The following is a 27,862-nucleotide window of genomic DNA, read 5'->3' as shown; positions in this document are numbered from 1 at the left end:
GAACGCTTGATCTGTGAACCAATTTGTTATCATTGTGGGTCTTATGTGTTATAATGTTATGGGGATAAAACAAATAAACAGTATTTAAATATTAATTTTAATATAAAAAAAGTTACAAAAATAAAGGTTATTTTTCTCTCATTATTATCTAGGCAACATAGCCTATGCATATGTTGGTACTTTATCCTGGATGTCATCTATAGTGCATGTATGTTTTTAGTTCAGTATGCCTATCTTAGAGAAAATTAGAGCCAACAGGTCTCTGGTTGTCCTGTGCTGAGGACCCTGTTGCAGTCCCTGCTACGTAGCTGTTCTTCTGTATTTCCTGTTGTGACTGGCTGGATGCTCTGCCAGGGACGATTAGTGGTTGGGCATGAGGACCTGGAGCAGCGTGGTGATTGGGGCCAGTGGGAATGTGGGCTCTCTGTAGCTTGGAACTCCTTGGATGTTGAGGAGGGGCCTTGGAGTCTAGTTGTGCTGGTTAATAGTCTCTGGGCAAGGTGTGGGGGTTGGAGGGGGTCTGGCCCAGGGCAGGCTGTTCCCCTCTGTGTTACTTGGGCCACTGCTGGTCAGGGGAGAGTGTGTGTAAGTGCTGGGTGGGTGAGGGTGTGTGTCAGTTTGCAGGGGAGACGGTGTTGTATGTGTGTGATGTGACGGGGAGAGGGAAGGGGGTTGGCAGTGTGGCCGGACTGGTGGCCAGCATCTCACTCAGTCAACACACTTCCATTCTGAGGGCTTGGTTGTCCTCTTCCAATTCTCTCATGGTTGACTGTAGCTCCCTGATCTCGCTGCGCTGTTGAGTCACCAGGCTGGTCTCCTCCTCTGTCGGCTGTTGACTGCCTCTGTTCTGTCAATGATTTTTCCCTGAACTCAGCGAAGTCTTTTCCCAGAACAGATAGACCGTCTTGGATAGACGGGGCTGCTGTCAGGGCATGGAGGGGCTATCTTCTCCTCGATTTTGGTCTGTGGAGAGGTTCTTGCTCCTTCTCTTGGGGGCTGGAATTCTTCCTGGAACTTCCTCATGCTGCTTTCCGACCCCTGAACCATGGTGCTGTTACGGTAGACGTTAACGCTGAGTCAGGGGCCTGTTTTTATTGTTGTCCTCATTGATTGTTATCGGTCTGCCTTTTCAAAAACCATTCTTTCTATGTTGTAGGTATTTCGTGCAAAGGGCAGTGTGCCAGGCTGAGAGGCACTCAGTATGAAATAAGAGATTTGTTGTTGTTTTCTTCCCCTCTAGTATTGAGAAGTCTGCCACCAAGGTCTCAGGTGACTCTCTCATTAATTTACTTAGCCTTAGAAGAGCAGACATCTGTAGGGTACATAATACCCTACTTGCTATTTTCCAAGCTTTGTTTTCATTGCAACAGCATCCCAAAAACCATCAAAAATCAGCAGCATATGTTCTTCTTCACTTAAAAAGAGAAATAGTACAAGTAGCAAAAATAACGTTTTTCTCAGCTTTTTGAGATTCTTTTCTTTTTTAGGTTTTACTGTGTCTCTCATCCAGTGCTATTCAGTTTTGCTTGTCACATATGATGCAGAAGAAGTTATTTCAAATTGCCAGTCATCTGGAGCACTCTGGATCCAGCCTTTGATGGCACACAAACTGACAAAGTTCAGTCTGCTTTTTTGCAATGTCAGAATTGAGTATCAAATAGCACTCAATCGCAGATCCTTGGACTGTGGAGCAATTGACAACAACAAACAGAAACATAAACAATTATGGAACATGGACAGCCAGGGTTTGAGATATCGCCATACTGTTTTTTCAGCAAAAAAATGTAATTACTATAATGTAGACTTTAGGGAGCCTTTTAAATCCTTACTGGATATAGACCAATGACAAGTCACGCCCATTATTTTCTGCCTTTAGTCAAGATTGAAGAAGCCATGAGAGGAGCACATCTTACTCTGTTTATGACAGAGTTCGTGCATCTTTTTACTGCCATTTGCAAGCCCACCATGAGGGCAGAAAGTAGAAGAAGCAGAGTTTTGACTACACAAGACTACAACTCTCCAAGGGAATTCTCACCATTTACTCTGAAGGCAAGGGATGATGCCTAAATGTTCTCATTTACATATATTACTTCTGGAGAGAAACACTTTGGGGAGGTTTTAAATTATGAACATGTTTATTTCCTGAACTAGACTGTTTAACATTAAAGGAATCCAATCTCTGTTTAGACAGCTGCAAATTAGGCACAATTCATTATTTTTGTTTGTTTCGGGTATTGGGATTAGTCCAACCTGTTCTTGTCCATCTCTTTGCTCTTCTACGGGGGTAGTTAAAATGAGATAGAAAATGCTCATGCTAGCTGCTTTGTGTGACAAAATGGGTTTGAATCCCAGGTTGTCTGTGCACCCCAATGTTGTGTTAGTCCTTCAAACTAAAGCCCAGGCATTAGCACAAGTCTTCAGGTTAGAGGCAAGGTTACTGATCACAGAAACCTGGTTCTCACAACCATCTCCACTACATATGCAGACACATGGGCAGTGAAATATTAAGGGTATTTATGATGGTACAAAACAGAGAAGTGATGTGTGGTTCTTAACAGTCCCACACCTTCACAGGTCTTTATACCAGAGCAGTACTTTATTAATATACTGCAGTATTTTCTCAAAGAATTACAGAGTTACATTTCATTATCTCACCTCTACCAGCAATGGGGGAGTTTTGCATTGCTTCAGGCAGCTGTTAACATACATTTTCACATACAGCAATGACATTAATTATTTATACCCAGGCTGTGGATAAAATACTTGAAAAATAGGATTTCTAAAGGCAGTGGTTCCTGATGATTAAAATATGATATTCCCCTACCAGTCCCATGTGCAGTATCATTGGCGTTCTATTAGGATGATGCTGTGCTAGGCAGGGGATAGGGGTGAATAAGAACAAGCAGCGAAACAACCATTCTCATACATGACTTATTGGTAGGCTTCAGCTGCTCCATATACTTTCGATGGCTTGATGCCTCAACTGCAACTTTGTGAGGGGTTATAAAACGGAAGTTTTAAGGGCTGGAAATTGAGATGAGGCAAATTAATGAAACTGAGAAAAACTTCAGTTTTCTTGAAGCCTCATGCAGCCTTTTGCCTTTGGTTATGAATCAAATCAAATAATATTTTATTGGTAACATACACATTTAGCAGATGTTATTATCGGTGTAGCAAAATGCTTGTGTTCCTATCTCCAACAGTGCAGTAGTATCTAACCATTCACAACAATACACACAAATCTCAAAGTCAAAGAATGGAATTAAGAAATATATAAATATTAGGATGAGCAATGTTGGAGTGGCATTGACTAGAATACAGTATATACATATAAAATGAGTATTGTCATGACGTTGGCCTGTGGGTAAGGTTTATGACCCCCCCCCCCCCCATAAATACCTTTCTCTCTTCCCCTCTCTGAATCTACTGAAGGACTTGAATAGCCTGTGTTAAATATAGAGAGTCTGGGAACATCAAACAAATGGGGAAAGGTACCACATATTTTGTTAATAAAACCAGTTGGAAATATGCCTGGGAACGTAATGAGTATGTATGTCAGTTCGGTTGTCATCTGAGACATTATGACTGATGACAGGACGACATAAACTGTATCTGAGAAAGTATACGCCCTCTAGTTATCAGAGTCACATGGAATTGTTATGCAATTGAAATGTTTGATATTGAAAATGTTTGTTAGGAGATTAAATTTAATTTTAGCTTCCGAATGAGAGATTTGGGTTTTCATAAGGAAAGTGCCCTGCTCGATCAGTGGCCCAACCCTGTGAAGAGACAGGGGTCATAAACGATGAAACACCTCCCTCCCCCTCTCCACTATATAATCCTTTGACGAAAAGATAACCACGTTGTTCCAGTACGGGAGGTCTGCAGCCTCTACGTTAGAAGGACACACATGTCAAGTACAGAACTAAGCCAACCTCGGCGTGAGCTTTGGTGGCGAATGGTATGAACTTTGAGCTTATTCACTACAGAAGTGCTACTTCCTAGCCGTTGAGTTAGCAGCGGCCGCTGCTTACGTGGGCTAGGAAAGGACGGACGACGGATCCAGTCTAACAGACGGACGAAGATACCACCACGTATCCAATTTACCACCAGAGACATTCTTAAGAGTTTCCAGGAAGATCTGTTGGCCAACCCGGCCAGCATCTACGACCAATCTACCGAAGCGCAGCTCAGAGTAAATATTTATTGCATTTTCCTTTTCCAAATGGGCGGTAATTTAGAATGCATAAGATAATGTATTTACGATAGCATAGCTGCTGTTTCTCTGTTCCTAAATCTTCCCGCTCTTTCATTCAAGCCCAACCCCCTTTCCTTTGTGTAACCAGCTTTCATACAGGTTCCGTTCACCAGGGACGTTTTCTGTATGACATCATTGTATTCTGTGTATTTGTAATTCTGTGTGATTAGTTAGGTATTTAGTAAATAAATAATTAAACCCAATTTTGTATTGCTGATTCAACTTGTTAGCCAGGGTTCGTGAAGATAACCAAGAATTTACAACTTTCATTATGAGACTGAAAATAAAACAAGGGTTAATATTGACTGCTATCGATGTAAAATATTACAAAGTATTTTAAGAGTTTATTCGGAAGATAACGGCTCTATAAACGTTCTTCCGTGGTGCCCCGACTTTCTAGTTAATTACATTTACATGATTAGCTTAATCAGGTAATATTAATTACAGAGAAATCATTTTATAAGTTAGCATGTCATATCACTTAATCCGGCATAGCCAAAGACATGACAGTATGTATGTCATCATTATTAAAGTGACCAGTGTTCCATGTCAATGTACAAACTGAATGGCAGCAGCCTCTGAGGTGCAGGGTTGAGTAACCGGGTGGTAGCCGGCTAGTGACAGTGACTTAGTTCATGGCAGGGAACTGTGTGATGGCTATTTAACAGTCTGATGGCCTTGAGATAGAAGTGTTTTGAGATATGTATATATGTTATTAAACTCTAATATCTTGACCATGCTCCATCGCTCCACCATCCCCTTCCTCGGTTACATCATCGCTGCTGGGAATATACAGATGAATCCCAGAAAGGTGAGAGAGGTAGTGGATTGGCCCCAACCTACGTCCAGAGTGCAGCTGCAACGCTTCCTTGGATTTGCCAATTTTTATCACTGCTTTATCAGGGGTTACAGCATCCTGGCTTCCCCCCTGTCTGCACTCACCTCTCCCAAGGTTCCGTTCACGTGGTCCCCAGCTGCTGACCGAGCGTTCCGGGACCTCAAGCACCGCTTCACTACAGCTCCCATTTTAGTTCATCCTGACTCATCCCGTCAGTTCGTGGTGGAGGCTGATGCTTCTGATGTCGGAGTGGGGCCTGTCCTGTCCCAGCGTTCTGTCCTGGACATCAAGCTGCATCCCTGCGCCTTCTTCTCCCATCGTCTTACGACGTGTGGAATCGTGAGCTTCTCGCAGTGAAAATGGCATTGGAGGAGTGGAGGCACTGGTTGGAGGGGGTGGAACATCCTTTCATTGTGTGGATGGATCACAAGAACGTGGAATATCTCCGCACAGCCAAACGTCTCAATTCCAGGCAGCTAGGTGGGCCCTGTTTTTCACCTGGTTTAACTTCTCCTCCTCCTACCGCATCCAAGATGCACTTTCACGCAGCTATAGCCCTGCGGCTACTCCCGAAGACCCGAAGACCATCCTTCCCACCTAGTGTTTGGCGGCGGCACTCAGCTGGGTAATAGAGAATCAGGTCCGTGAGGCGCAGCGTTCCCAGCCGGAGGGGGATAACCAGATGTTTGTTCCTGACGCTGTCCGCCCCTCAGTCCTAGAGTGGGCCCACCCCTCCAGGCTTGCCTGCCATCCGGGCTCCCATCGGACCCTGGCCTTTGTGTGACAACACTTTTGGTGGCCTTCCATGGTCCCTGACGTCTCTGCGTTCGTCGCCGCCTTCACAATCTGTGCGCAGAATAAGACACCTTGGCAAGCTCCGGCTGGTCTCCTTCAACCACTTCCTGTCCCTCACCGTCCCTGGTCACACATATCCCTGGACTTCGTCACTGGTCTCACAGCTCATGATGCAGCACACATTCCGGATCCATGGACTCCCGGTGGACGTGGTCTCCAACTGGGGTCCTCAGTTCTTGTCCTGGTTCTGCAATGTCGATGGAGCTAGCACATACAGCGCCTTCAAAAAATATTCACACCCCTTGACTTTTTCCACATTTTGTTGTGGTACAGCATGAATTTAAAATGGATTCAATAGATTTTTTTGTCACTGGCCTACACACAATACCCCATAATATCAAAGTGCAATCCTGTTTTTCTAAATGTTTACAAATTAATTAAAAATGAAAATCTGAAATGTCTTGAATCAGTAAGTATTCAACCCCTTTGTTATGGCAAGCCTTAATAAATAAGAAGTAAAACTGTGCTGAACAAGTCACATAATAAGTTGCATAGAATCACTCTGTGTGCAATAGTAGTGAATAACATTTTTTAATAACTACCTCATATCTGAACCCCGCACATACAATTATATGTAAGGTCCCTCAGTCGAGCAGTGAATTTCAAACACAGATTCAACTACAAAGACCAGGGAGATTTTCCAACGTCTCACAAAGAAGGGCACCTATTGGTAGATGGGTAAAACATTTTAAAAAAGCTGACATTGAATATCCCTTTGAGCATGGTGAAGTTATTAATTACACGTTGGATGGTGTATCAACAGACCCAGTCATTAAAGATAGCCGTCCTTCCTAACTCAGATGCCGGAGAGGAAGGAAAACACTCAGGGATTTCAATGAGGCCAACGGTGACTTTAAAACAGTTAGAGTTTAATGACTGTGACATTGTAATTTTTCCACAGTACTTATCTAATTGACAGCAGGAAGAGGAGGAAGCATGTACATAATTTATTTTCTCCAAAACATGTATCCTGTTTGCAACAAGGCACTAAAGTAATACTGCTAAAAATGTGGCAAAGCAATTAACTTTTTGTCCTGAATACAAAGTTTTATGTTAGGGGCAAATCCAACACATTACTGAGTACCAACCTCCATATTTTCAAGCATAGTGGTGGCTGCATCCTGTTATGGGTATGCTTGTAATTGTTAAGGACTGGGGAGTTTTTCAGGATAAAAAACCCTGACTGAACCTAAGCACAGCCAAAATCCTAGAGGAAAACCTGGTTCAGTCTGTTTTCCACCAGACACTGGGAAATTAATTCAGCAGGACAATAACCTAAAACACAAAGCCAAATCTACACTGGAGTTGCTTACCAAGAAGACAGTGCATGTTCCTGAGTGGCCGTGTTAGTTTTGTCTTCAAAATCTATGGAAAGACCTGAAAATTGTTGTCTGGCAAAGATCAACATCCAATATGACAGAGCTTGAATCATTTTGAAAAATGTTGCACAATTCAGGTGTAGAAAGCTCTTAGAGATTTACCCAGAAAGACTCCCAGCTGTAATCGCCGCCTAAGGTGCTCCTACAAAGTATTGACTCAGGGGTGTGAATATTTACATTATGTAAATTATATATTTCTTAATTTCATTATCAATACATTTGCAAACATTTCTAAAACATGCATTCACTTTGTCAGTATGGGGTATTGCGTGAAGATCCCATGTAGCTCAGTTGGTAGAGCATTGTGCTTGCAATGCCAGGGTTGTGGATTCGATTCCAATGGTGGACCAGTATGAAAAAAAGTGTTCAAATGTATGCACACACTACTGTAAGCGCGTCTGCTAAAATGCAAATGTAAAAAAAAAGATGGGTGGGAAAAAAAGTCTATTAAACCATTTTGAATTCAGGCTGTAGCACAACACAATGTGGAAAAGTCAAAGGGTATGCATAATTTCTGAAGGCACTAAGCATTTCACTGTACCTTTCAAACCTGCTGTAAACTGTGTACATGACAAATAAAATTTGATTTGAAGGGCAACCAACATGATCTATGTAGATTGTCATAAAGCAGCCTAGAGCAACAATTATTTGGGGTGTTTTTGTCTACTCTCTCCCTGCCCCATGGAAATAGACTAGTGAAGAGCCAAAAGTTATGGACTTGGGTGTTTCCTTTGTCGAAAACAATTTTCTCAGAAGTGTATTGTTTTGACTGAGAACCTTATGCAAAGTTTAGATGTACAGGTATGTTTGTTTTCTATTACAATGCAGGCTGTCCGCAAATGGACTGTCACGTATACTCCCTCTCCGGCCTCTAGGTCATCAGGCTGCTAATTATCCCGCACACCTGTCACTATCGTCTCGCGCTCCTGTGCCTCATGACACTCACCTGGACTCCATCACCTCCTTGATTGTCTTCCCTATATCTGTCACTCCCCTTGGTTCTTTCCTCCGGTGTTATTGACTTTGTTTCATGTCGGTGCATTGTTTGTGTTTTGTGTTTATTTTATTTATTTATTAAAACACTCACTCCCTGAACTTGCTTCCCAACTCTCAGCACACTCGTTACATAGACAGGCTTTTGTACCATTAGGAATGGAGATCGTTTTGTGCTTAGGGCACAGGTAATCTTGGTTAACCCAGAACTAAAGTCTGACGTAATTGGTCAGATGCTCTAATAAAGAGATGCTAGAATGAGGAGTGGAACGGGATCGAGGAGCTCCACCCTCTCTCTTTGCAAGGTATGCGCAATTCTATGGGCCGAATGTTTCCCCACATTCGTGAAATCATGATTTGTCCAAATAACCAGTGACAAATCTAAAGCAGCGGAACTATTGCTGCTCGTTAGCAATCAGTGCCCATAGTTGTGGTGGAATTATTATAATCAAAAGGAGAGACTTAAACAATCAAACTTTATTATTTAATTACTGCAGTAATGGAGCTGGTCGGTAATCACCCCTGGAGGTGATCACTGAGTCCATCCTTCAGTCTACATGACAAACAGATTAAGATTTGTATGAAAGATACTTAAAAGTATCTGCTGTAAAAACAGTTCTCATGGCCCTGGAGTCAGTCATCTCTCCGTGGTACCTTATATAACAGAAACATTAACGCATGCTCTGGAATGCGGTATCACCCAAAGACATCGTAAATCTTCCAGAGGCCCATCCTCAGTAGAACACATACAAATGAGAATTCTAACAACCCCTTATTCTGTTGCATAAAACAACCATTTGATGCAATTACAGCATTATAACATAACTTAGCAATTTTGCTCTCACATAGAATAAAGACACATCTACAGTACTATTTTTGTTTACGTCGACAGTGCATTTCAACATACACATCTCACCCCTAGGGGGCAGCAGAAACCAGGCCAGGTGCTGAGATTGCAGGTAGCGTAATCGCATTATTGGAAAATGAGGATTGTTCTGAGTGCAGGCCTGGTTGCGTCGGGGACAATTTTACCTAATCCTAGTCCTTTTCCTAACCTTAACCTTATTCTCCTAACCTGTTACGTTAATTATCCTAACCTGCAGTGCCAGCTCTAGCCACTAAGTTACATAACCGGCCCAAAATAATAATATATATGTTTTTTTGGGAAATCAGTTAAGGGTCTTAACTTATTGTTGTGAGTTAGGATAGTAGAATAAACAATGTGTAATTTTGTAATTAGGTAGTGCATCGTCAGTTTTCTTGTTATGTCAGTCAGTCAATAGCCCATGTCAGCTAACATTTTATAGACTGCTAGGTACATTAGTCTAGACTCCAGACCGCTATTTAAACCTTGTAGTAATCATGGCCGAATTACTGACCGGGCAGGCAAGGCACGTGCCCCGGGGCCCTGACCTCCATGGCAGAATGTGTAGAACTGAAGGAAATTAGCATTAAAACTGCCAAAAAAATCTCCACCCCATGGCACCATGTGTAAAATTTCAGGAAATGAGCTTTCAAACCGCAAAGTTTTCACCACCATGGCAAAATGAGTATAATCATGTGAAATTAGTCTTAAAACTGCAAAAATGTCTCTGCCCCACAGAAACATTTGTAGAATTCCAGAAAATGTGCTTTAAAACTGCAACATTTTCTCAACACCCCATGGCAAAATGTGTAGAATTGCAGTACATTAACTTGAACAAATGTTTCTCTCCGACACCAAGAGGGGGGCCAGTAAAAACAATTGCCTGCGAAGCCAAATCTCGCTTAGGTCCCCCAAAACGCTAGGGCTAGCCTTGATAACCTGCTATGAAAAGTCACTTCTGCTGTACAGGCCTGCCCGCAGAACAGCATGCGTTTCCAATAATGCAATACACCGGGCAGATAGGCTTGACAAATTAGTAATTGCTCACAACTGTGGATGATTGAGGGTAATCAGTGAGTGAGAGATGTATTGAGTAGCCTCTCAACTTTTTTTTTTGTCTGTCACCATATGAACAAATGGAACCTGCTTGGGCCGGCCGACTCAGGACTCAGAATAGGGCTCAATCCTAAACCATCCCTTAAACCCTGTGCCCTATGCACATCTGAGAGGAATTGACAATTAACCAAACTCGTAATAGCTCCACCTTGCCCTCTAGATGGAAGTTTTCCATATTGCTCATACCAATCAAATCCTCTCACATCTCCACAAGTGTATATGGATTAGGGGACGATTTGTGATTGTCCCTAGAGCTCGTATTGGACCTTGGTAAGTATTCTGTCTCCTGGTCGTGTAGGGGGAACACGTTTATTCAGGTACTACCAGATCTTGTCCAATAAGTATACATACAGACTTTTGTTTTCTGTTTGCTACAGTGTGCCCTATTGAATGCAAAAAAATACAGTTTATTGTCACATACACCAGATAGGTGCAGCTACTTTTTTTTTTCAAGGTCAGCCATAGTGGTACAGCACTCCTGGAACAAATTAGGGTTCAGTGCCTTGCTCAAGGGCACATCAACAGATTTTTCAAACTCGGCTCAGGTATTTGAACCAGCAACCTTTTGGTTACTGGCCCAACATTCTAACCACTAGGCTACTTGCCACCCTGGGTACCACTGCACTGGGTCTTCATGGTCTTTACCTCTAGCATTAGATTTCTATTTGGACATTGGTGTGCATAGACTAAACTCATTGTTGTGAATAACACTGCTTCTGGGCTCAAATGTAAAGTGTGAAGATTTCCCCTGTCAATCGTTGTCAGGGAGGGCAGGACCGAGTTTGGGAAAACCTGGACTAGGTTTGCATATTCAAATCTCATCACGTACACCTTTAGCATTTTTGCAAATTAGCAACTTACTACTTTTTAGTTAGTTAACACTTATCCTAACCTTAACCCCTAGCCCAGCTAACATTAACATTGGCCACCTAGCTAACATTAGCCACAATAAATTGGAATTCATAACATGGCATACGAAATGGATGATGGACATCCACAAATTAATACATACCATCCGAAGCGTAACATATCATATTCATTCTAGTGTCACGGATTTACATTTACTATGTTACGTCTGCCCCTGAGTTCAAGTTGATGTGTGTGTACAGTTGGTGATCCAACTATTATGTATAGAGAAGCAGGGGACAAATCCTACACAAACAAAGTGCATTTCAATGAGTGCCTGGGGAAGGGTGGTTTCGTACAAAAGGCAACTTCAATCTTATGTGGGAGGGTAGCTATTCCATGTTGAGTTATTGCAAGGGATTTTTGTTTCCCACTAACACCAGAGGCTTTTGTAGTTGTTGGACATTAGCCATGAAATGTGCTGCTTTGTCTCCATACCACAGCCATTGTTGCTAAGCTTTGTTATTCTTCCCCACCGTTTTTCTCAGGTTCTTTCTCTCCCCAACTCCCACACTCACTGTCTGTCCCTTATTATCTCTTTAATCCTCCAGCCACTCCTGAGGATTTATGGAATCTGATATGAGATAGGACATTTAATTAAAATCATAATTAAAGAGGATCTAATCATAAGCACACACCTGCTACACTTCACCGGGACATTGGATTCAACAGCGGAGGTTTTAGGTCTACATGTGTTAAGTAGCTCTTCATTCTTAATTGATTCATGCGCCATATGCTTGATGTGTCAGAAGGGAGTCATACTCTTCTTCATAGTCTTGCTCAGGTTGACGTAGCATACAGTTAACATGGGATTTATAGGTTATGACAGGTTAATACAGTTATGGCAGACATTCACACCATTACAATTATACAGATGCACCATTGCCATAATGATTTTACAATTATTTTCCCTAAAGGCAATCATCCCCTAGATCATGGGTGGGCAACTCCAGTCCTCGAGGGCCTGATTGGTGGCACACTTTGTCTCCATCCCTAGCAAACACAGCTGATTAATCAAATTGCATTCTAAACTGAAGATCATGATTAGGTGATTATTGGAGTCAGGTGTGTTAGCTGGGGCTGTGGCAAAACTGTGACACCAATCAGGCCCTCGAGGACTGGAATTGCCCACCCCTGCCCTAGATCAATACACTTAAAAAGCTGCAATTGCTTCATGGAGTCAATAGCATCCAAGCTGCTGGACAACCTGTGTTCTGGTGCAAAGAGGAACGAAGCCTCTGTCTCTACGCTTTATTTTGGTTGTTATAGTCAATAACATCACCTTTCAGCTGCTGCCAACTGTGCGGAGCTCTTTATCTAAAAAATTAATATCAGAGTTGTGCATTGTAACGCAACTGAAATGGTTGCCTTGTTTATTGATGCACGGTATAATGGAGAATTGATCAAGGGCTTTTAGGATTTGCTCTCAAACGCCAATGTGCTGTTGTAGATGCATTGAGCGACATTAGTCGAATTGCAGTCTGTAGATATACTGGGTAACAATTTACTGAAGTCACCTTTTGTATGCAGGTACTGTACATAAGACTACATTCAGCTACATAACAGCTACAACACATTTTAACATCGATCAAAGGCAGTTATTAACAACATGAATAGCTGCACAAGATGTTATAAAGTATTGCGGCTGCAAGCTTGAGTCAAGATCTGAGAAGATCCATCTGTGTATTTGCCCATCTTGGCTTATGATATGATGCTTGTTAAGGACAGTTGGTTTTGCTTTCAGAGTCACTTTTCCAGTAGTCATTTTGACAAACAAATACCTGAAAGAATCAAATATGTATGTCTAAAATGCCCAACAAGGCATATTGAAGGAAATCTCTTTTCCAAAAAAAGAGCTCAGCCAGTAACCCCAGATAAGTGTTTGAAAGCATTTTTTGTTTGAACCAAGCCCCTTGGTTGCTTGCCTTGGGGGGCAACCAAAGGAACTGCTCCTTCCTTTACCTGCAGGCTATCAAACCATTAACACCTGCCAGACCATTCAGTTATGTAGCCTCTAGATATCTGACATTCCCTCTTCTGTGGGAACATAGTTTATCCCAGTCATGCCTTTGTTCACCAGTGGTAGAACCAGATTCCCAGCGCTGTTAGAATAGTAGAATCACGTGCAGATCTGGAGTAGAAAAGGAGTTGATCCATTGCCTGCCTTTCTCTGCAGACTAAAAACCCATGCATTTAAATCCTGGGCGTCTGATTCTCTCTACCCTTACCACCAAAGTGTATACTCGTTCACTCCCCTCCATGTATTTAAAAGCAGTGAAAACTCTCTAACATGTGATTACACCAATCCAGATATTTTAAATCCAAAAGGGGCAAGTGAACAAGTGTACTCTTCAGGGAGAATGGTAGAGAATCAGACCAGGAACTATGGAACTATTGAATGACAATGTCTCAACTGTATATGCATTATTTGTATGTCTAAAATCTGTTTTATTTTATATCTGCAAGCTGTTTTCACCAGTAAGCCCCTCCTTCCCTTACCTTCCACATCATACCAGAAACATATAAATTCACACTGCAGTAAATTGACTACTTGGCACTGACCAAACAAGCAGATGCAGTAAAAATACTTTGGCTACAGATGTCAATTATGTAAAAGACATGGGAGGAAAAAAAAAGAATGTTCGCCATGGGGCAACACGGAAAGCACCTGATCCCCATTCAGCAGACCATTTTGAACAAAAATACTGTCTTAATAGTTCCTTAGAATTTGAGCCTCTAATTCACCATGATTCGGGGGGCAAATGGATCTGTAATTAGCCTGGCCTACTTTTGTGGTTATTGCCAATTCTCTGATTAAGTCCCTCCCTGCCTCAGCTTCCATCAAGGATGCTGTAAAAGCAAATAAGTTGGCTTTACTCAAAAATAATTAGGAAACCGACTGCCTTGGAATCAGTACAGGCTCAAGTTAGGAGAACTTGTCGAGCCAGTGTCTGATTTTATGTATGCGAATTCATGTTTGTCCCCATTTACAATGTTTTACAGTACTCAGAAAGAAAGATGCAGTTCTTTTTATTTATTTTCTACCCCTTTTCTCCCCAATTTCGATCTTGTCTCATCGCTGCAACTCCAACTGGCTCGGGAGGCTATGGTCGACTCATGCGTCCTCTGAAACATGACTCGCGAAACCACGCTTCTTAACACCCACCCGCACCAATTTGTCAGAGGAAACGCTGTTCAACTGACGACCACAGTCAGCCTGCAGGTGCCCGGCCCGCCACAAGGAGTCGTTAGAGCACAACGAGTCAAGTAAAGCCCCCTCAGCCAAACCCTCCCCTAACCCGGACAATTGTGCGCCAACCTAGGGGACTTCCGATCACAGTTGGTTGTGATTCAGCCTGGGATCGAACCTGGGTCTGTAGTGATGCCTCTAGCACCACTCAGGAGGCCAGAAAGATGCAGTTGTGATGATTGTTTTGCACACGGTCAGTAGAGACAGCACTGTAACTGTTTGACATCACTGGAGCACTGGAGTTTGAGGAATTCCAGGAGTATATGATGAGAAACATACAGGTAACTGCCAAAATAAAGGAAACACCAACATAAAGTGTCTTAGTAGGGAGTTGAGCCACCACCAGCCAGAACACTTTTAATTCACCTTGGCATAGATTCTAAAACTCTCTGGAACTCTATTGGAGGGATGCAACACCATTCTTTGACAAGAAATTCCGTATCCCTCATTTACTCAAGGGTTTCCACTGCAGTTAACTGTATATCACTAACTAACCCTGGGGCCACAGCATCCTGACTTTAGAGCTTCAGCCTCCTATGGGCCTGCTAATAAATCTCCACACTCAATATAAAGCTCTGCTTCTGGCTTTCAAATTATTGTGTAACCTTGTTCCGGCTACCCTAATAACCTCTGAGGATATGTCCCAGCTTTTACAATATTCCCACCGCTAGCCCAGGTAAAATGGATATCATCCTCTTCAATCATGCCCATGATCTCTTGCATTGCCTTCAAAACATAGTGTAGACTAACACTCAGTTGAATATACTGTAGTCAGTTTAGATTGAATCTATCTTCTCCTGCATAGAGGGAAATCACTCAAACGTTCACAGACATGGTTGCACAGTCAATGAGGTTTGTGTGTGTCGGCTAAGGTATGTTTTCGTTTATTCTGCTTATAAATAGTTAAGAAGTACTCAAAAATAGCACGACAAAATCAAATATTTTATTGGTCGCATACACACATTGTTTACCAGTACAGTAAATTGGCATCTGACATTGATTTTTGGCAGTATACAAGTCTCTTACTCATCTCTCACATGGTTGGAATGTGTGTTTGGATTGCAACAATGGTAGTCACTCTTTTCAATTCACAAGTATTAACAAGAGTTAGCCTTGACAAGAGGTGAGGGTAAACTCTTTATAGAAAGCATCACATTTCTTTATGACAATGGCTGATGGAGCACATTCAAAATCCAAGTGAAGAATGTGGGAAAGGCTAGCTCTGTACCTTTTGAATAAGTCTTGCATAAGTTGTATGGGCTGCAAAGCAGCATTATACATAAATGCTTAGGTAGCAGAATACACCTTTGACTCCAATTCATGTTTGCCAAATTCACACTGGAACTCTTTCAACAAAATCACCAAACTATTGAAGAAACACAAAATACATTTTTTTTTTTGGGGGGGGGGGGGGGATTTAGAGATTGCAGAAGCATTAGTAAATTCAGCAAAAAAAGAAACGTCCTCTCACTGTCAACCGTGTATATTTTCAGCAAACTTAACGTGTAAATATTTGTATGAACATAACAAGATTCAACAAGTACCACAGACTTGTTACTAACACATATGGAATAATGTGTCCCTGATCCGGGGGGGGGGTCAAAATCAAAAGTCAGTCAGTATCTGGTGTGGCCACCAGCTGCATTAAGTACTGCAGTGCATCTCCTCCTCATGGACTGCACCAGATTTGTCAGTTCTTGCTGTGAGATGTTCCCCCACTCTTCCATCAAGGCACCTGCTAGTTCACGGACATTTCTGGGGGGAATGGCCCTAGCCCTCACCCTCCGATCCAACAGGTCCCAGACGTGCTCAATGGGATTGAGATCCGGGCTCTTTGCTAGCCATGGCAGAACACTGACATTCCTGTCTTGCAGGAAATCACGCACAGAATGAGCAGTATGGCTGGTGGCACTGTCATGCTGGAGGGTCATGTCAGGATGAGCCTGCAGGAAGGGTACCACATGAGGGAGGAGGATGTCTTCCCTGTAACGCACAGCGTTGAGATTGCCTGCAATGAGAACAAGCTCAGTGTGATGATGCTGTGACACACTGCCCCAGACCATGATGGACCCTCCCCCTCCAAATCGATCCCACTCCAGAGTATAGAGCACACTCATTCCTTTAACGATAAATGCAAATCTGACCATCACCCCTCAGTGAAGAGCACTTTTTGCCAGTCCTGTCTGGTCCAGCGAAGGTGGGTTTGTGCCCATAGGCAACGTTGTTGCCGGTGATGTCTGGTGAGGACCTGCCGTACAACAGGCCTACAAGCCCTCAGTCCAGCCTCTCTCAGCCTATTGCGGACAGTCTGAGCACTGATGGAGGGATTGTACGTTCCTGGTGTAACTCGGGCAGTTGTTGTTGCCATCCTGTACCTGTCCTGCAGGTGTGATGTTCGGATGTACTGATCCTGTGCAGGTGTTACACGTGGTCTGCCACTGCGAGGACAATCAGCTGTCCGTCCTGTCTCCCTGAAGCGCTGTCTTAGGCGTCTCACAGTACGGACATTGCCATTTATTGCCCTGGCCACATCTGCAGTCCTCATGCCTAAGGCACATTCACGCAAATAAGCAGGGACCTTGGGCATCTTTCTTTTGGTGTTTTTCAGAGTCAGTAGAAAGGCCTCTTTAGTGTCCTAAGTTTTCATAATTGTGACCTTAATTGCCTACCGTCTGTAAGCTGTTAGTGTCTTAACGACAGGTGCATGTTCATTACTTGTTTATGGTTCATTGAACAAGCATGGGAAACAGTGTTTCAACCCTTTACAATTAAGATCTGTGACGTTATTTTGATTTTTACGAATTCTTTGAAGGACAGGGTCCTGAAAAAGGGACGTTTGTTTTTTGCTGAGTTTAGTATAAGATTTAAAACAACAGATGGCAACTTGACACTGATCAAGTCAGTTAAGCATTGCATTCTTCTTATACCCTAATACACTGCCATGTTTGTCAGTGGAGGCTGCTGAGGGGAGGACGGCTCATAATTATGGCTGGAACGGAGCAAATGGAATGGCATCAAACACATGGAAACCAAGTGTTTGGTACCATTCCACTGATTCTGCTCCAGCCATTACCACGAGCCCGTTCTCCCCACTTAAGGTGTCACCAACCTCCTGTGATTTGTGTGGTTCTGTATGTAGCATCACAACACAGGCCCAAGATCCCTTCCAAATGTGCTGTCATACTAATAGGAGAAAGGTGCTCAGCTCCCAGCTGATAATGCTGCACAGCTGTTTCAGCAATATGTGTTAAACAGATGCTGTTAACCTCATTGACAGGCCCAGCATTGTTTGTCAAAGGGATGAGTGGGATAAAGAGGCGATGGGTCTGGTCTGCTTTGGTCGTCCTCTAGCAGTGGCGGAAACCCTGTTGCACCATCTGTTTGGCTTGCGAGGGAGGCAGGGAGTGTGCAGCCACCAGGCCTAAACCCTGGGTTTCTTCAAAGGACATGACATGGACCAATCATACCGACCCCGACACTGTGGTGAAGAAGGTGGAACAGCGCCTCTTCAACCTCAGGCAACTGAAGAAATTTGGCATGGGCCCTCAGATCCTCACGAAGTTCTACAGCTGCACCATTGAAGGTGTCTTGACCGGCTGTATCACCGCCTGGTATGGCAACTTCTCCACTCTTTAACCACAAGGCTCTACAGAGTGTGGTGCAGACAGCCCAATACATCACAAGGGGCAAGCTCCCTGCCCTCCAAGACATTTACACCTGGCATTTGAGGAAGGCCTGGAAGATCGTCAACGCCTCCAGTCTCCCGAGCCATGGATTTTCAAAATCAAATACAATTTTATTTGCCAAATTCAACAGGTGTATAGTGAAATGCTTTCTTACAAGATTATTCCCCAAGATGCAGTGTTAAAGAAGAAAAATAAAAATGAGAAATACACACTCAAGAATGAAGCTATGTACCAGTACCACCAATACCAAATCAATGTGAAGGGATACAGATACCTCAAATTATTGGCACGATTGATAAAGATGAGCAAAAAAAGACGGTATAAAAGAAATACAAGCAACACGTAACTGCCAAAATAAAGGAAACACCAATATAAAGTGTCTTAATAGGGTGTTGGGCCAGAACAGCTTCAATGCATCTTGACAAAGATTCTTCAACTGTCTGGAACTCTATTGGAGGGATGCGACACCCTTCTTTCACGAGAAATTCCATAATTTGGTGTTTTGTTGATGGTGGTGGAAAATGCTGTCTCAGGCGCTGCTCCAGAATCGGGTTGAGATCTGGTGACAGATGGCCATGGCATATGGCTTACATCGTTTTCATGCTCATCAAAACATTTAGTGACCGCTCATGCCCTGTGGATGGGGGGCATTGTCATCCTATGGGGGAATAGCCATGGTAGCCAAAATAACGGCCTGCCCAGCATTTTTTTACATGACCCTTAGCCTGATGGGATGTTAATTAACAATATACTTTGCATCCCTCAAGTTTTTCCATTATTTTGGCAGTTACCTGTATATTGTATGCAAAAAAAGAAAATTGGGAAATTTATATTTTATACAAAATCATTGGCACCCGTTTTCAAAAAACTTTGTGCACCCTGCCTTTATCTATGATGTTTTATGAGATTGTAGAACATATTGGGAGGGATCATAGACCATTCCTCTATACAGAATCTTTCCAGATCCTTGACATCCTTCGGTCTGCGCTTATGGACTACCCTCTTCAATTCAAACCACATGTTTTCAATTGGGTTCATGTCCGGAGAACAGCGGAGGCTCCTCGGAGGAGGAAGTGGATGACCAATGTTCACACATTTTTTTTTTGGAACTGAGCAAATTTAACTTGAAGGTTGTGCAACTTCTGCCGCTCATTTATTGTGAACACTGAGGCTGTATCTGCTTTAAATTACAATTTTAACACTGGCCAAGTAGGCTACTGTGGCTATTTGATCATAATGTCGGCCTACTATCAAAAAATGGAGAAAAATGCATCCCATAACATTTTAACATGGGAATAACTGTTCTATCATTAAGCTTACACTAGCAGCCAATGTGTGGCATTTCAAGAAATGCACACATTTTGGGCTCTTGTAGGAAGCAACCACTTGACTAGAAATTTGCTATAACTGCGCTAATAACTCACTAACTAGCAAAGAATATGAACAAATGTGCTTTGACCTCAAAAGAAGCGCAACTGCTCATGCTGTAGCCTAAACAGAGTCCAGTTCAAAGTGAATGGCACAGATCCATATATGGCAATGGCTATTTGCATATAGGCCTACTGCAGCTCTAATTGGTTATGGTGCACCGGTCTGTGTCAATGCAATAGAATCCTACTCCAATGCACTCTGCCTTCAAAAAAATCTCTTGCACAATTAGTTTTGCGTCGGTATGTTACATAGCCAATTTCTAACATTGCGTTGATTCGATCACAATTCCCACAGTAGAGCGAAATGTTGATGGTGTTAACTAAAGGGGACAACTCAAAGGTGAGTAAAGTTCAATCTTGTGCTTCTCTGCACAGGCACATATTTTTCTGGAGGCTCATGGTTCTCACCCCCTTCCACAGACTTACACAGTAATTATGACAACTTCCAGAGGATGTCCTCCAACCAATCAGAGCTCTTGCAACATGAGCTGACATTATCCACCCAATCAAAGGATCAGACAATGAATTTAGTACTGACATAATTTTCACACTTATCATTTGGAGAATTCGTTTTGTTAACTTGTTCAACAAAAACTCTGAGAAATTGTATTTGTAAAATAGTAAACAATATACATACAGTAGCTCGGTATTTGGATTATTTATTTTAGTCTTTTTTTGCTCATCTTTATCTAGGGTGCCAATAATTTAAGGCGACTGTACGTAGTAATTTAAGCAGATACTTTTGGTAATGTAGTGTATGTGGACACCTGCTGGTTGACCATCTCATTCCAAAATCATGGGCATTACTATGGAGTTGGTCCCCCCCCCTTTGCTGCTATAACAGCCTCCACTCTTCTGGGAAGGCTTTCCACTAGATTTTGGAACATTGCTGTGGGGACTTGCTTCCATTCAGCCAGAAGACCATTAGTGAGGTCGGGCACTGATGTTTGGGCGATTAGGCATTAAAATCAGCGTTAAAATCTGATGGGGTTGAAGTCAGGGCTCTGTACAGGCCAGTCAAGTTCTTCCACACCAATCTCAACAAACCATTTCTGTATGGACCTCGCTTTATGCATGGGGGAATCGTTACGCTGAAACAGGGAAGGGCCTTTCCCAAACTGTTGCCACAAAGTTGGAAGCACAGAATCGTCTAGCCCGAACCATGAAAAACAGTCCCAATCTATTATTCCTCCTCCACCAAACTTTGCAGTTGGCTGTATTCATTAGGGCAGGCGGTGCTCTCCTGGCATCTGCCAAACCCGGATTTGGCTGTTGGCCTGCCAGACGGTGAAGCGTGATTCATCACTCCAGAGAAAGCGTTTCCACTGCTCCAATGGTCGTGAGCTTTACACCACTCCAGCCGACGCTTGGCATTGCGCATGGGGATCTTAGGCTTGTGTGCGGCTTGGCCATGGAAACCCATTTCATGAAGCTCCCGACAAACAGTTCTTGTGCTGATGTTGCTTCCAGAGGCAGTTTGGAACTTGGTAGTGAGTGTTGCAACCAAGGACAAATGATTTTTACACACTTCAGCGGTCTCGTTCTATGAGCTTGTGTGGCCTACCATTTCACGGTTGAGCCTTTGTTTTCTCGGAGACATTTCTACTTCACAATAACAGCACATACAGTTGATCGGGGCAGCTCTAGCAGGGCAGAAATTTGATGAACTGACTTGTTGGAAAGGTGGCATCCTATGATGCTGACACGTTGAAAGTCACTGAGCTGTTAAGTAAGGCCATTCTACTGCCAATGTTTGTCTATGGAGATTGCATGGCTGTGTGCTCGGTTTTTATACACACATTGCGGGTGTGGCAGAAATAGCCGAATCCACTAATTTGAAGGGTTGTCCACATACTTTTGTATATATAGTGTGTGTCTGGGTAGCCATTGGTTAGCTATTCAACAGTCTAATTGCTTGGAGATAAAAGCTGTCTCGGAGCCTGTTGAGACCTGATGCTCCAGTAACGCTTGCCTGACGGTAGCACAGAGAACAGTCCATGGCTTGGGTACAGCCTTGTGGTTGAGGGCGGTGCAGTTGCCATACCAGGCGGTGATGCAACCAGCCAAGATGCTCTCAATGGTGCAGCTGTAGAACTTCTTTAGAATCTGAGGGTCCATGTCAAATTTCTTCAGCCTCCTGAGGGAGAATAAGCACTGTTGTACCCTCTTCACGACTGTGCAGGTGTGTGTGTGAACCATATTAATTCCTCAGTGATGTGGAAAGCTCTCGAACCAGCTCCACAACAGTCTCGTTGATGTGGATGGGGGCATGCTCCCCCCGTTTCCTGTTGTCTATGCTCAGCTTCTTGGTCTTGCAGACGTTGAGGGAGATTGTTTGCCTTTCACCACACTGCCAGGTCTTTGACCTCCTCCCTGTAGGCTGTCATCACTGTCGGTGATCAGGCCTACCATCGTCATATTATCAGCAAACTTAATGATGGTGTTGGAGTCATGCATGGCCAAGCAGTCATGGGTGAACAGGGAGTATAGTATGGGACTAATCACACACCCCTGGTTGGCCCCCGTGATGAGGGTCAGTGTGGCTGAGGTGTTGCTGCCTACCCTTACCACCTGGGGGCGGCCTGTCAGAAAGCCTAAGCTTGGAGGGGACTATGATGTTGAACGCTAAGCTGTAGTCAATGAACAGGACACTGTTACTGACGGTTGTGGCTGCTTTGCATGATGTATTGTTGTCTCTACCTTATTGCCCTTTGTGCTGTTGTCTGTGCTCAATAATGTTTGTAACATGTTTTGTGCTGCTACCATGCTGTGTTGTCATGTGTTGCTTCCTTGCTATGTTGTTGTGTTGTGTTGTCTCTTGTGGTGTTTTATTTAAAAAAAAAATATTTCACCTTTATTTAAATCAGGTAGGCCAGTTGATAACAAGTTCTCATTTTCAACTGCGACCTGGCCAAGATAAAGCAAAGTAGTGCAACAAAAAACAGAGTTACACATGGGATAAACAAAGGTACAAATTGAATTTCCACAGGTGGACTCCAATCAAGTTGTAGAAACATCTCAATGACGATCAATGGAAAGGATGCACCTGAGCTCAATTTCGAGTCGCATAGCAAAGGGTCTGAATACTTATGTAAATAAGTTGGTTTTTTTTGTTTAATAAATTTGCTAACATTTCTAAACCTTTTTTCGCATTGCCATTATGGGGTATTTTGTGTAGATTGCTGAGGATATAAATTTTTTTTTTTTAGAACAAGGCTAACATCAAAATGTAGAAGAAGTTAGTCATACTTTTTTGAAGGCACTGTATATACACATGGTCAAAGCTGCTGTTCTATTATACTGTATACTTTTTATTCAACTACGCAACCTAGACACTACCCACTTTATACCTGTAAATACAGTCCTACTTGACTTAGCACATTCATTATCTATACTGTATATCTTATTGTGCACAAATCAGTTTACTATGCATACTACCTTCTATTAACTGTTATAGTTACTGTACTGCAATGTTGAGGGAGATGGCGCATAAGCATTTCACTGCACCTTTTATACCTGCTATAAACTGTATACGTGACAATACAATTTGATATCCTGGGGAGCAGGTTTTCAGAGCAAGGTGCCTGAAAGGGTCAAAGGAACAAACCGTTGTAAAAACACAGCATTTGCTTAGTAGTGCTATGGATATTATTGCATAACCAACCAGCATAATGTCATTCAACAGACTGTAAAATAGTTACTTTGCCCCTAGTGAAATAAATGAATGATGTTATGGTGCATTTGCAGAGAGCTGAATTAGCATGCTCAGATGTTGCGATTCATAACTCTATATTACAGAAAGTCGGTATCTGTCATTCACTTTGACGGCATGCTAGTAATCAATTAAAATGCTATGCACGCTGTCAATTAACTTCTGGGCCACACCCTGACTGATGGCAGCCCATTCTTGCATAATCAACGCTTGGAGTTTGTCAGAATTTTTGGGTTTTTGTTTGTCCACCCGCCTCTTGAGGATTGACCACAAGTTCTCAATGGGATTAAGGTCTGGGGAGTTTCCTGGCCATGTACCCAAAATATTGGTGTTTTGTTCCCCGAGCCATTTAGTTATCACTTTTGCCTTATGGCAAGGTGCTCCATCATGTTCCTGGATGGTTGGGAGAAGTTGCTCTCGGAGGATGTGTTGGTACCATTCTTTATTCATGGCTGGGTTCTTAGGCAAAATTGTGAGTGAGCCCACTCCCTTGGATGAGAAGCAACCCCACACATGAATGGTCTCAGGTTGCTTTACTGTTGGCATGACACAATACTGATGGTAGCGCTCACCTTGTCTTCTCCGGACACCCCAAACAATCGGAAAGGGTATTCATCAGAGAAAATGACTTTACCCCAGTCCTCAGCAGTCCAATCCCTGTATCTTTTGTAGAATATCAGTCTGTCCTTGATATTTTTCCTGGAGAGAAGTGGCTTCTTTGCTGCCCTTCTTGACACCAGGCCATCCTCAAAGTGTTCGCCTCACTGTGCGTGCAGATGCACTCACACCTGCCTGTTGCCATTCCTGAGCAAGCTCTGTACTGGTGGTGCCCCAATCCCGCAGCTGAATCAACTTTAGGAGACGGTCCTGGTGCTTGCTGGACTTTCTTGGGTGCCCTGAAGCCTTCATCACAACAATTGAAACGCTCTCCTTGAAGGTCTTGATGATCCGATAAATGGTTGATTTAGGTGCAATCTTACTGGCAGCAATATCCTTGCCTGTGAAGCCCTTTTTGTGCAAAGCAATGATGACGGCACATGTTTCCTTGCAGGTAACCAGCAGCCACACACAAGCCTAAGATCACCATGCACAAATCCAAGCGTCGACTCTAGTGGTGTAAAGCTCAACGCCATTGGACTCTGGAGCAGTGGAAACGCACTCTCTGAAGTGATGAATTACGCTTCACCATCTGTCAGTCCAACAGACAAATCTGGGTTTGGTGGCTGCCAGGAGAACGCTACCTGCCCGAATGCATAGTTCCACCTGCAAAGTTTGGTGGAGGAAGAATAATGGTCTGGGGCTGTTTTACATGGTTCAGGCTAGGCCCCTGAGTTCCAGTGAAGGGAAATGTTAAAGCTACAGCATGCAATAACATTCTAGACAATTATGTGCTTCCAACTTTGTGCCAACAGTTTGGGGTAGGCCCTTTTCTGTTTCAGCATGACAATGCCCCCGTGCACTAAGCAAGGTCCATATAAAAAAGATTTGTAGAGATCAGTGTGGAAGAACTTGACTGGCGTGCACAGAGCCCTGACTTCAACCCCATCAAACACCTTTGGGATGAATTGCAACGCTGACTGCTAGCCAGGCCTAATCACTCAACATCACTGCCCGACCTCACAAATGCTCTTGTGGCTGAATGGAAGCAAGTAAGTCCCCGCATCTAATGGAAAGCCTTCCCAGGAGAGTGGAGGCTGTTATAGCAGCAAAGGGGAGGATCAACTCCATATTAATTCTGATAATTTTGGAATGAGATGTTTGATGAGCAGGTGTCCACATAGTTTTAATAATGTAGAGTACTGTATATTGCCACAGCAAAATAATCCTGCAGCAACAGGTCCAAACACACCAAGACAGTCGTGAAGAGGGCACGACAAAGCCTATTTCCCCCTCAGGAAACTAAAAAGATTTGGCATGGGTCCTGAGATCCTCAATGTTCTACAGCTGCAACAGAGAGCATCTTGACTGGTTGCATCACTGCCTTGTACGGCAATTGCTCGGCCTCTGACCATAAGGCACTACAGAGGGTACGGCCCAGTACATCACTGGGGCTAAGCTGCCTGCCATCCAGGACCTCTACACCACGCTGTGTCAGAGGAAGGCCCTAAAAATTGTCAAAGACCCCAGCCACCCCAGTCATAGACTGTTCTCTCTACTACCGCATGGCAAGCGGTACCGGAGTGCCAAGTCTAGGACAAAAAGTCTTCTCAACAGTTTTTACCCCCAAGCCATAAGACTCCTGAACAGGTAATCAAATGGCTACCTGGACTATTTGCATTGTGTGCCCCCCAAACCCTCTTTTTACGCTGCTGCTACTCTCTGTTTATCATATATGCATAGTCACTAACTATACATTCATGTTCATACTACCTCAATTGGGCCAACCAACCAGTGCTCCCGCACATTGGCTAACCGGGCTATCTGCATTGTGTCCCGCCACCCGCCAACCCCTCTTTTATGCTACTGCTACTCTCTGTTCATCATGTATGCATAGTCACTTTAATCATATCTACATGTACATACTACCTCAATCAGCCTGACTAACCGGTGACCGGATGTAGCCTCGCTACTTTTATAGCCTCGCTACTGTATATAGCCTGTCTTTTTACTGTTGTTTTATTTCTTTACCAACCTAACACCTTTTTTGCACTATTGGTTAGAGCCTGTAAGTAAGCATTTCACTGTAAGGTCTACACCTGTTGTATTCGGCGCACATGACAACTTGATTTGAACATTTAGTCCATATTGTTGCTTGGTCGATGGTTAGGCTATTAGTGTAAGCTCCATGAAAGTGGAATACTGTTAATATAATCATGTGATGTCGGTTTTCAGTGAATTTATGTAAGTTCACTATACGTATACTTATTTTAGTGACCAATACTATGTAAGACATATGCTTGAAACTTAACTTTTTTTCATTCTTTAACACATTTTAAATCATAACAGTTGTCTGGAAATATTCTAAGATCCTTTTGTAGGTTTATAATAATTAAGTTACATGTTATTAACAAAAATACATTTACCAGAATGCATCAATACTCCAGAATGGAACGGAACAACCCAATGTAATGACATCTTTGAGTTTGTCAAGATGATAGATTTATCAAAGAAATGAGACTAATGCTTCATATCTCAGTTGAATTGGTTTGAATTAAAATGCTACTTTAATTCAAATTCTGCTTACAGTGGGGTGTATCCAATTAAAATGTAAATTCCAATTCATGGCTTGAATTGAATTAAATTCCGAATGACATGGTAATTTCATTGATTGTAACCATGGAAAGCAAAAATTCTCGTCTAGTTTCTTTCCAAGCAATATTTTTCCTGACATTGTATTTTGGAATTTAGCTGCACTGACAGTCGCACAACTGTTTGATAAAAGCTGCGCTCGTGCCCAAATTGCGGCATTCCCGAATGCTCAAATTACAGGTCAGCATGGGATGAAAGACATTCACACCAAAGCCAACGATCTTTGTAGCTGAATCATGCTCTCTGTTGTAGTATTTTGAAAATGATTGCATTTCTTTTTATAAATGAATGTAATCCATACCAGAGGTGGGGATAGATTTCATCCTCAAGGACAATTTTGCTGTTGCTTTGTAGGTGAAGCCAAAATACAGTCGCCTGAATGTCTGCTCTTGCCTTGAACGAAAACAGAGCTTTTATAGTTCTCAATTAATTGACAAATGTATTTGCAAACAGATTACTGTATTACGAAGTTATTTGACTAAAGGGCGAATATGCAAGACAAACTCACCACCCTTTTTTAACATCAACGTCCGCTTTGCATGGATTGCCACGATATAATAAAGAGTACTCTTTGGAACTCCCTGACACTTTCACCTAGAGGCACTTACTGGTACTGTGAGACAGACATCCTATGGCTATAACAGACTCAACCAGAGCACCATTTTCTATCAGGTGTCAAATCAAACTTTATTTGTCACATGCGCCGAATACAACAAGTGTAGACCTTACCGTGAAATGCTTACTTACAAGCCCTTAACCAACAGTCTATTTAATTAAGATGTGTGTGCTAAGCTTTCATCCAAGTGACAGCCTGCAAATGTTGCACAGTAGCTACCATTCAGAGGCTCATTAGATTTTCATTGAGCACATGCAGGCTGTTTGTTTAGCATCACGTAATCACAGATTTGAGTAATCAATTTAGAAATGGCACATTGGTCATTTCATAAAGGTTGAGAGATGCACGTCCGCGGTATGGATCATCATGCGTGTGAATGTATTAGAAAAATGGCTTTCAGAAAGGAGTTACCATAGCAACAGCATGAGGCCTGACTACTCATGAATGTGGATTATTACATTTCCAAAAACACTTGTTCTAAAGCAGCACCTTTCCTTGAGTCACCATAGGCTAAATGAAAAATGTCAGTTGTTAGAATGCACCTGCTTAATATATTTAGGGGAGGAAATACGCAACATGTTGCTTTAACTGCTCTGCATCTGCTATCATCTGTCATTGCAGTTGCAGATATTATAACGGTGTCTCAAATGGCACCCTATTCCCTATATAGTGCACTGTTTTTGGTCAAAAGTAGTGCACTAAAGGGAAT

Source organism: Salmo salar, chromosome 04 (genome assembly GCF_965601325.2).
Source record: "Salmo salar chromosome 04, fSalSal1, whole genome shotgun sequence".
Classification (NCBI taxonomy): Eukaryota; Metazoa; Chordata; class Actinopteri; order Salmoniformes; family Salmonidae; genus Salmo; species Salmo salar.
The sequence above is the reverse complement of the archived record's forward strand: the minus strand, read 5'-3'. Positions refer to the sequence as shown.